This window comes from Canis aureus, chromosome 10 (assembly GCF_053574225.1).
Source record: "Canis aureus isolate CA01 chromosome 10, VMU_Caureus_v.1.0, whole genome shotgun sequence".
NCBI classification, from domain to species: Eukaryota; Metazoa; Chordata; class Mammalia; order Carnivora; family Canidae; genus Canis; species Canis aureus.
The window spans coordinates 5,166,507-5,174,716 of record NC_135620.1 but is presented as its reverse complement, the minus strand read 5'-3'; the positions used below and the strand labels follow the sequence as shown (position 1 = coordinate 5,174,716).

At 44.9% G+C, this 8,210-nt stretch overlaps 1 pseudogene; it reads left to right on the top strand.

Moving 5' to 3' along the window:
* The first annotated feature begins 231 nt into the window (after positions 1-231).
* Positions 232-2,028, top strand: LOC144321568 (putative ATP-dependent RNA helicase DDX43 pseudogene; annotated as a pseudogene).
* Positions 2,029-8,210: the final 6,182 nt, after the last annotated feature.

Sequence of the window (8,210 nt, the reverse complement as noted above, 5' to 3'; positions counted from 1 at the left end):
GACAAACTGACAGTGCTCTGAACCCTGGCTTGGGCTCTGCTTTCTAGAGGACGCAAGAGCAGGCATTGTTGAAGCTATTGTGTTGACAAGGCTGAAATCTCTTTGCACAGTATCGCCAATAATTCTGTTGATATAATTAATAATTTTCCGAGAAAACTACGATGGCACCGTGGAGTGGTACAGACCCAGACTGGAGCGTTGTCGGACACGCCGGATCTTCCTTATGGAACCATGTCAAGGCAAGAAGCAGGTGCCAACGCCTCGTCATGGGTTGTTGCTTCTCGGCGAAGCTCGGCAGTGTCCCGGGCTCCAGAGAGGAGGTCGGCTGAGGACCCGAATCGAAGAAGTAGGGAGGCCGGCAGGGGCGGCAGGGGCGGCCTCGGGCCTCCAGCAGCCTGTGGCCGCTGGTCCCCTGGAACCGTCGCTCTGCTTTGGATTGAAGAACGTGTGGGTCAGCGCTGTGATCGGTCGTGGGGGGTCCAAAATAAAAGACATCCAAAGTACAACAAACACGAAAATACGGATAATAAAAGCTTTTACAGAAGCAGAGGTCAGAATTTTTGGGAACAGGGTGATGCAAGCAAAGGCCAAAACAGTGATAGATAATCTTGTTGAAAAACAAGAAAATTACAATTTGAAACCTAGAATTGACGTATCTCCGATTAAGAAAAACTTTTACAGGCAATCAGAAACAAGTTCAATGTCACAAGAGCAGGTAGACTCTTAGAGGAAAGAAAATAATAATATAATGTGTGATGACTTGAAAGAAGGCCAGGAGCTCCATATACCCAATCCTAATTGTAAATTTTAGGATGCTTTGCAGTATTATCCAGAAGTTATGGAAAACTTTAAAAGGGCAGGATTTCAAAAGCCAACGCCGATCTAGTCATAGGCATGGCCAATAGTTCTACAAGGAATAGATCTCATTGGAGTAGCTCAAACCGGAATGGGGAAGACGTCGTCTTACTTAATGCCCGGATTCATTCATTTGGACGCACAGCCTGTAATTAGAGATAAAAGGAATGGACCCAGCATGTTAGTCCTCACACCCAAGAGGGAATTAGCACTTCAGGTAGAAGCTGAATGTTCTAAATATTCATATGAAGGCCTTAAAAGTGTGTGTATATATGGTGGTGGTGATAGAAATGGACAAATCCAAGACCTTAAAAAAGGAGTAGATATTGTTATTGCAACTCCTGGGAGGCTGAATGATCTACAGATGAATAACTTCATCAACCTCAAAAGTGTAACCTACTTGGTATTAGATGAAGCTGACAAGATGCTAGATATGGGGTTTGAACCCCAGATAATTAAGATTTTGTTAGATGTGCGCCCAGATAGGCAGACCATTATGACAAGTGCAACCTGGCCATATGCTGTCCGTCGACTTGCACAGTCATATTTGAAAGCGCCAATGATTGTGTATGTTGGCACTTTGGATTTAGTTGCTGTAAGTACCGTAAAAACAGAACATAATTGTCACCACAGAAGAGGAGAAACGCTCTCATATCCAATGTTTTCTAGAAAGCATGTCTCCCCAGGACAAAGTCATAGTGTTTGTCAGCCGAAAAGCCAATCCATTGCTAACCATTTATCAAGTGACCTGATTCTGCGACATGTATCAGTAAAATCTCTTCATGGCAATCGAGAACAGTGTGACTGAGAGAGCATTAGAAAACTTTAAAGCAGGTAAAGTAAGAATATTGATTGCCACCGACTTGACATTGAGAGGTCTCGATGTCCACAATATCGCACATGTCTATAATTACGATTCCCCCCAGAACATCGAAGAATATGTACACAGAGTGGGGCATACTGGAAAAGCAGGGAAGACGGGGCTATCTATTACACTCCTCACTAAAAATGACTGGAAGTTGCTGGCAAATTAATTAATATTCTGGAAAGAGCACATCAGAGCATCCCAGAGGAACTTGTGGCAATGGCTGAGAGGTATGAGGCAAATAGATTAGAAAAGAAATGGAAAAAAAGTTGGGGAAACCCCAAGGAAAACCCAAGAAGTTTTATTAATCTCCTTGTTGAAAAGTGGTGCCAGCCTATTCAAAGATATCAAGATTTTTTTAGAGCTACACTATTTAGAATATCCAGAAATACTGGGAAATGGCTGGCCCACTATGAAGAGACAATGGATTCTTAAAAGAAGTGTGTTTAAAAGTGTAGAATTTGACATTTTATACTTTCTTTAATAAAATCAAAAGTGTTTAAAAAATTAATTTTCCTTCGAATATTCAGCAATATGGGTTTGATTGGCTTTGCACTTTAATTAACCTGGAGACAGTAAACAGACAATTCATTTACATAGGGCCTTCCAAAATGCTCCCCCTCTATTTTTATTACCATTAAGTGCAAAGAAAACACTTGTGTTTGGGCTATATGTTGTTCTGTAACAAACCACTCAAAATGAAATGACTTAAGGCAACGATGAGGGGTCCTACATGCTTGTTTCCGATCCTGGTGGCACCAGCTGGGGTCACCCACGCAGCCAAATTCAGTTGTTGTCTGGGCTGGGTGGGCTACGAGATCCAAGCAAGTGTCATTCACTATCTCTGCCTCACTTGCTCCTTCCTGTGGTGGCTCACCCTCCCCCATGACCAGGCGCCTCCTCACACAGCACTGTGCGCTCAGGATAGTCAGATCTCTCACACGTGGAGGCTGCCTTCCATGAGGAAAGAAAAGCTACCAGTTCTCTTATGGCCTGGGCTCTCAGGCTTCAGAATTCACTTTCATTGAATCTTATTGTCCAAAGCGAGTCACAAGAGCAGTGCAACTCAAGAAACAGATCGCATCTCTTGATGTGAAAATGGCACAGGTGCAGAAAGAGGGAGGGAGGGCCACCATCTTTGACAACCATCCAATATGGGGATCCCAAGACTTGTCTGCAGAGTAGAATCATCAGGGACCTTCAAAAACTGTAAGAGCCTAGGTCACACCCTGTAAATCAATTAACTCACAATTGGGTAGGTGTAAAACACAGGCAGCTGTTTCATTTTTTTTCTCTTAGGCTCCCCAGGTGATTCCAAAGTGCAGGCAGGTATGGATACTCTGATCTACCATGACTTGTGAGAAAAGGGGTTTAGAAAAGCTTAGGAGGGATGCCTGGGTGGCTCAGTGGTTGAGCATATGCCTTTGGCTCAGGGTGTGATCCTGGGATCCTGGATTGAGTTCCACATCGGGCTCCCCACAGGGAGTCTGCTTCTCCCTCTACCTGTGTCTCGGTCTCTCACAAATAAACAAATAAAATCTTAAAAAAAGAAAAGCTTAGCATCCGACCTGGGAGTCCTCAGTTGTACATGGTAACTTGTCATTTCACAGCATACTCAGTGGCTCGTCTTGGGTTTAAAATTTAAATGAAACACAATGACAAAGCAACCACAAGAAGCCAGACTACTATGTTTTCTGAGGGACTAAATTTCCTGTGTGCCTGGGAATGAGTGTTTCCCTGGAACACAAGACTTTTAGTGCCAAAGCCAAGACTGTACAGGTCAATCTGGACAGCTGGTCGCCCTATGCATTGCTTTACCTGCCTCTGCTCTGCAGATCACATCCTGATGACTTTGGAACTGCAGTTCCACTGTTACCAGTGAAGTTTCTTCCAAATGAATGACCTAGGCCAGTGCTGCTTGAAGCATGTTCCACGGGCCAGCAACATCAGCACCACCTGAGCCCTTGTTAGACATGGACATTTGGTGAATTTCTGACACTGAGTCAGGATATCTGGGAGTAGAGCCCAGCAATCTGTGTTTTGAAAGCATGAATTCAAGAAGCACTGGTCTGGTCTGCCTATGGTAAGATGCTTTCATCTTCTTCGATCTCTACCATCCCCCACAAAGCAAAATCAGATTTTGAGTTTGCAGTAAAAGGTAGAAGAAGCATAGCAGGAGGAGTCAATCAATGCTAACTGGCCAGATATGTCTTGACCAATACAGCCAGCATCTTCAGACATACACATGATAATCATCATGTGAGACTTTTTTTTTTTTCAGTCATTTATTGGAGGGGCTGTATAAAACCATTTTTACACCCACAACAGATGCTGGAGTCTGGAGTGAAGGGTGTGCTGAGCACAGATGTCTGCAGTTGGCAAGGCCTGTGTCCTCCAAAGCACATCAAACCCATCAAGACAATTCAGGTGGCAACATTTTCTCCAACGTGAAGATGAAAAAAAATCTCAAAGTTAGGCAGAAAAATCAAGTTTGATCCATGATTGGATATTTGGTTTTCAATCTGAATTTACAGTAGGAATAATGAAGGTTTCAACAATTTCAAAATGATGCTCTTTTGAACTAGTTTGGGCTGACATGCTCCTATGTACAATGGAGAGTGCTCCCAAGCAAATCAATACCCTAAAATTTTGACCACCTTAAAACAAAAATAAATGTTTTAAGGACTCATCTGTTTATATCCAACTGACATAAATACATGAAGAGAAGACTAGAATGCAAAACACTTTGTTAGTCCCATTATTGCATGAATTGAAAGTAAAGCAAAGGTAGCTCTTAAAATACACACACACTGTAATTCAGGCTTTTTACTAATCAGACTACTTTCCCTGCATATGGAATAAAATTTTCAGTAGGATTTCTTTACCAGTCAATTAACATATAACTTGATCCCTAACTCAATGAAGCAAATGGAATTTAAAAAACCCTTTTCTGAACTCATCTTTGATACATGATGGCTTTTATTTCTCAGGTTTTCCCAAACTTCCTAGGTAAATTCAAAGATAATGACCAGTTAACTGGTTTTCCTCCTGAATAAGATAACATAATCAAAGCTATTGTGGTAAGGTTAAAGATATGAGGAGAGAGGTCACTCCTTCCAGATTTCTTGACCTGCTACAGTGAAAATCCTGGTCTTGCTGCAGGTCTGGCAGGAAGAGTCTGAGTTGCCCCACCCACACAATCTGTGGGCAGCAAAAATACTAGATATTATCTTCCACAAAGATAAAACATACAGAGGTAGACTGGAAAAAACACGTGCTCTCAACAAACTCACTTCCCCATGTTATGGTCACATGACAGGTACATCTGTGAATATGGGTTCACATATGGGTGCCCAGAGTGACTCAGAGCAGCCAGAATTGATGAGGAGTGAAGAGTGAAGACACAGAGTGGCCAGGAGAGCCCTGACGGTCAGAGAAGGGCCATGAGGGGGCATGAGCTACACACAGCAACTCAGTCCAGCATGCGGCAGGCCTGTGGGCACCGGGATGGAGTGAAACCAGGAAGAGGAGAGAGGACCAGGGCTTGAATGAAAGGATCCGAAGCAGTTGGTACAAATGAAGGCCAGTGAATTGCAGGCATATTTGATAATCACCAGGTTACTGCTTGGGCCTGGCCACCACATGCCTACCACCCCATTCCCACGGGACCACGGGTTCTGTTGTCCTTCATGGCATCCCGTGCCAGATATCCCTGCTAGGCTTCCCCTGCAGGACTTGCCTTCCCAGGACCCTCCCGGTGCCATGCCTGAGGAGCTGGCCCTGCCCTACTGCATTTGGGCCTGACAAGGTCCTCCCATGTCACCACATCCCGTCACTCTGCTGTTCACCCATATGTGAATCCATATTCACTTGCCCTAACTACATTTTTTGAAAAGACATATTCCTTAAGTAAATAACCATAAGCAGATTTTATTCACTGCTGTATTCTCTACGGAAGACTTCTACATGTTTCATAAGCAAACCCCTGTCGCTAAAACCTCTCTGTTAAAGTATAAATACTTCTCCATTTGTAAGGAGGCTAAAGTGATTTGTACATTCTTTCACCAGCCAAGAGAATAGTCCAGCAATGTTACTGAGAAATGAAAACATTCTTCTTCCACTTCCTCCATTTCCCAGCTGCTCAAGCATAACTCATTAGCTTCTATCACTGATCCCTTCTCTCAAAGGAATCATCATGACCATCACCATCACCATCATGACGCTCCTGGCCAGTACTAAGATGGCAGCCTGGAGATCAGAAGAGTTGCACAAAGCCTCCAGCATGGGATGAGTTGTCAGCTTCAGTCTCCAGAGAGCAAAGGTCCCAATAGGGAAACTAAACTTGGCCATCCAATCTGAGGGTGTGAACCCAGAACCAAAACTAAACCCCAGCCCCCAAAGGTGGTGAGCCAGACTCCTAAATGAGAACAACAGAAGGATGATGGAAGAGGCTGGAAGACAGGTTATGGCAGTGTCCCACATAAGCCACTCTGCCTTACTTAAAAGAAGCTACTCACTGGAGTCCAAGATTTCATTCATAAAATGAGAACAGTAAGCTCTACATATTTCATAAAACTGATATCAAAATCACATGAAATAACTCAAAGAGAACATGATTTGTGCATTGTAAATACACGGACAGACAAAAGGGACCCTTGCTAGTGCCAAGTTCACACCATGCTTCCCAGCACTAGTGGAGTGATGTAGGAGAGGAGGGGTTTTGGGGTTGAGGGCCTGCATCAAAAGTGATCCAATGAATGTGCAGATTCTCATCGTCTATTTATCTGCCTCCCTAACTAGACTTCGATTTCCTTGAAAGCAGAGACAGTGTGTTAGTCATCATTGTGTCTCCATTTACATAGGAAGATATTCAATCACAGTTTATGGAATGCTCAATGAATAAATTCTGAATCCTCACTGTTATCCAGACTCCTGGCTGGCCGTGAATTATGTGCAGTAGAAAACCGTGTGGCGTAATGTGTGAAAGAGAAGCTGCAGGTGCCCACATGCCCAACTCCCTATCTGCCACACATGGCTACTACCTCGCTGCCAGAGCCCTGGCTCCTCTGGATAAGGAGTCTAAATGCTCAAAATTAGAAGCTTCCTTGAAGTCAGACAAAAAAAAAAAGAGGCATTGATAATGAAACATCCTGGAAGATCATGATAGTTAAACTTTAGACCCAAATCCCATGCAGGCATTATGCTAAGAAGCTTTACCTCATTATCTAATGTAAAACTCACAATGCCAGGGGCACCTGGCACCTGGCACCTGGCTCAGTCAGTTGAGCATGTGACTCTTGATTTTGGCTCAGGGCTCGATCTCAGGATTGTGAGATGGAGCCGCATGTCCAGCTCTGCACCAAGCATGGAGCCTGCTCAAGATTCTCTCTCTCCCTCACTCCCTGCTGCTCCCCCCACTCCCTTGCACACGCGCTCGCTCTCTCACTCTTTAAAAAACAAAAACAAAAACAAAACCTAACTCACAATAGCAAAAGACAGAAGGTTTTGTTCCTATCCACATTTTATAGATAAAGAAATGGAGCATCTCAGAGGTTCAGTGGCCTACCCACACTATATGCTCTGTTCTTTCTCCAAAGCCCTACAATCTTCAGCAATACTGAACCTAGCTGTCTGAGCAAAGAGAGGTCCCTGTGCTTTCATCTTCAGTGAGAATGAGATGGTCTCATCTTGATCAGCCAAGCAAGAGTCTTTCCTCCTCCTTGGTATCTTCCTTCTGCAATCTGCACACATACTATAAGCTAGGCACTGTGCTGGTGCTACAGATGGGACAGTGAGTAGGGATGAGGGGTGGCCACTTGAGGAGAGGGGACAGACAAGCAAGATGTGAACTGCAATGACATGGTGGCTGGGAAACTCGGTGTCAGCAGAGTGACGGGATGTGGTGACATGGGAGGACCTTATCAGGCCCAAATGCAGTAGGGCAGGGCCAGCTCCTCAGGCATGGCACCGGGAGGGTCCTGGGAAGGCAAGTCCTGCAGGGGAAGCCTAGCAGGGATATCTGGCACGGGATGCCATGAAGGACAACAGAACCCGTGGTCCCGTGGGAATGGGGTGGTAGGCATGTGGTGGCCAGGCCCAAGCAGTAACCTGGTGATTATCAAATATGCCTGCAATTCACTGGCCTTCATTTGTACCAACTGCTTCGGATCCTTTCATTCAAGCCCTGGTCCTCTCTCCTCTTCCTGGTTTCACTCCATCCCGGTGCCCACAGGCCTGCCGCATGCTGGACTGAGTTGCTCTGTGTGTTCATGCCCCCTCATGGCCCTTCTCTGACCGTCAGGGCTCTCCTGGCCATTCTGTGTCTTCACTCTTCACTCCTCATCAATTCTGGCTGCTCTGAGTCACTCTGGGCACCCATATGTGACACTGGTCCCAAGACCATTGGGTCACGTCCTCCTGATGGACTGGCACCATCAGAATTGCTTCCCCCTCAAGAGGAGTGAAAACCACACAGCCTCCACATTTAGAT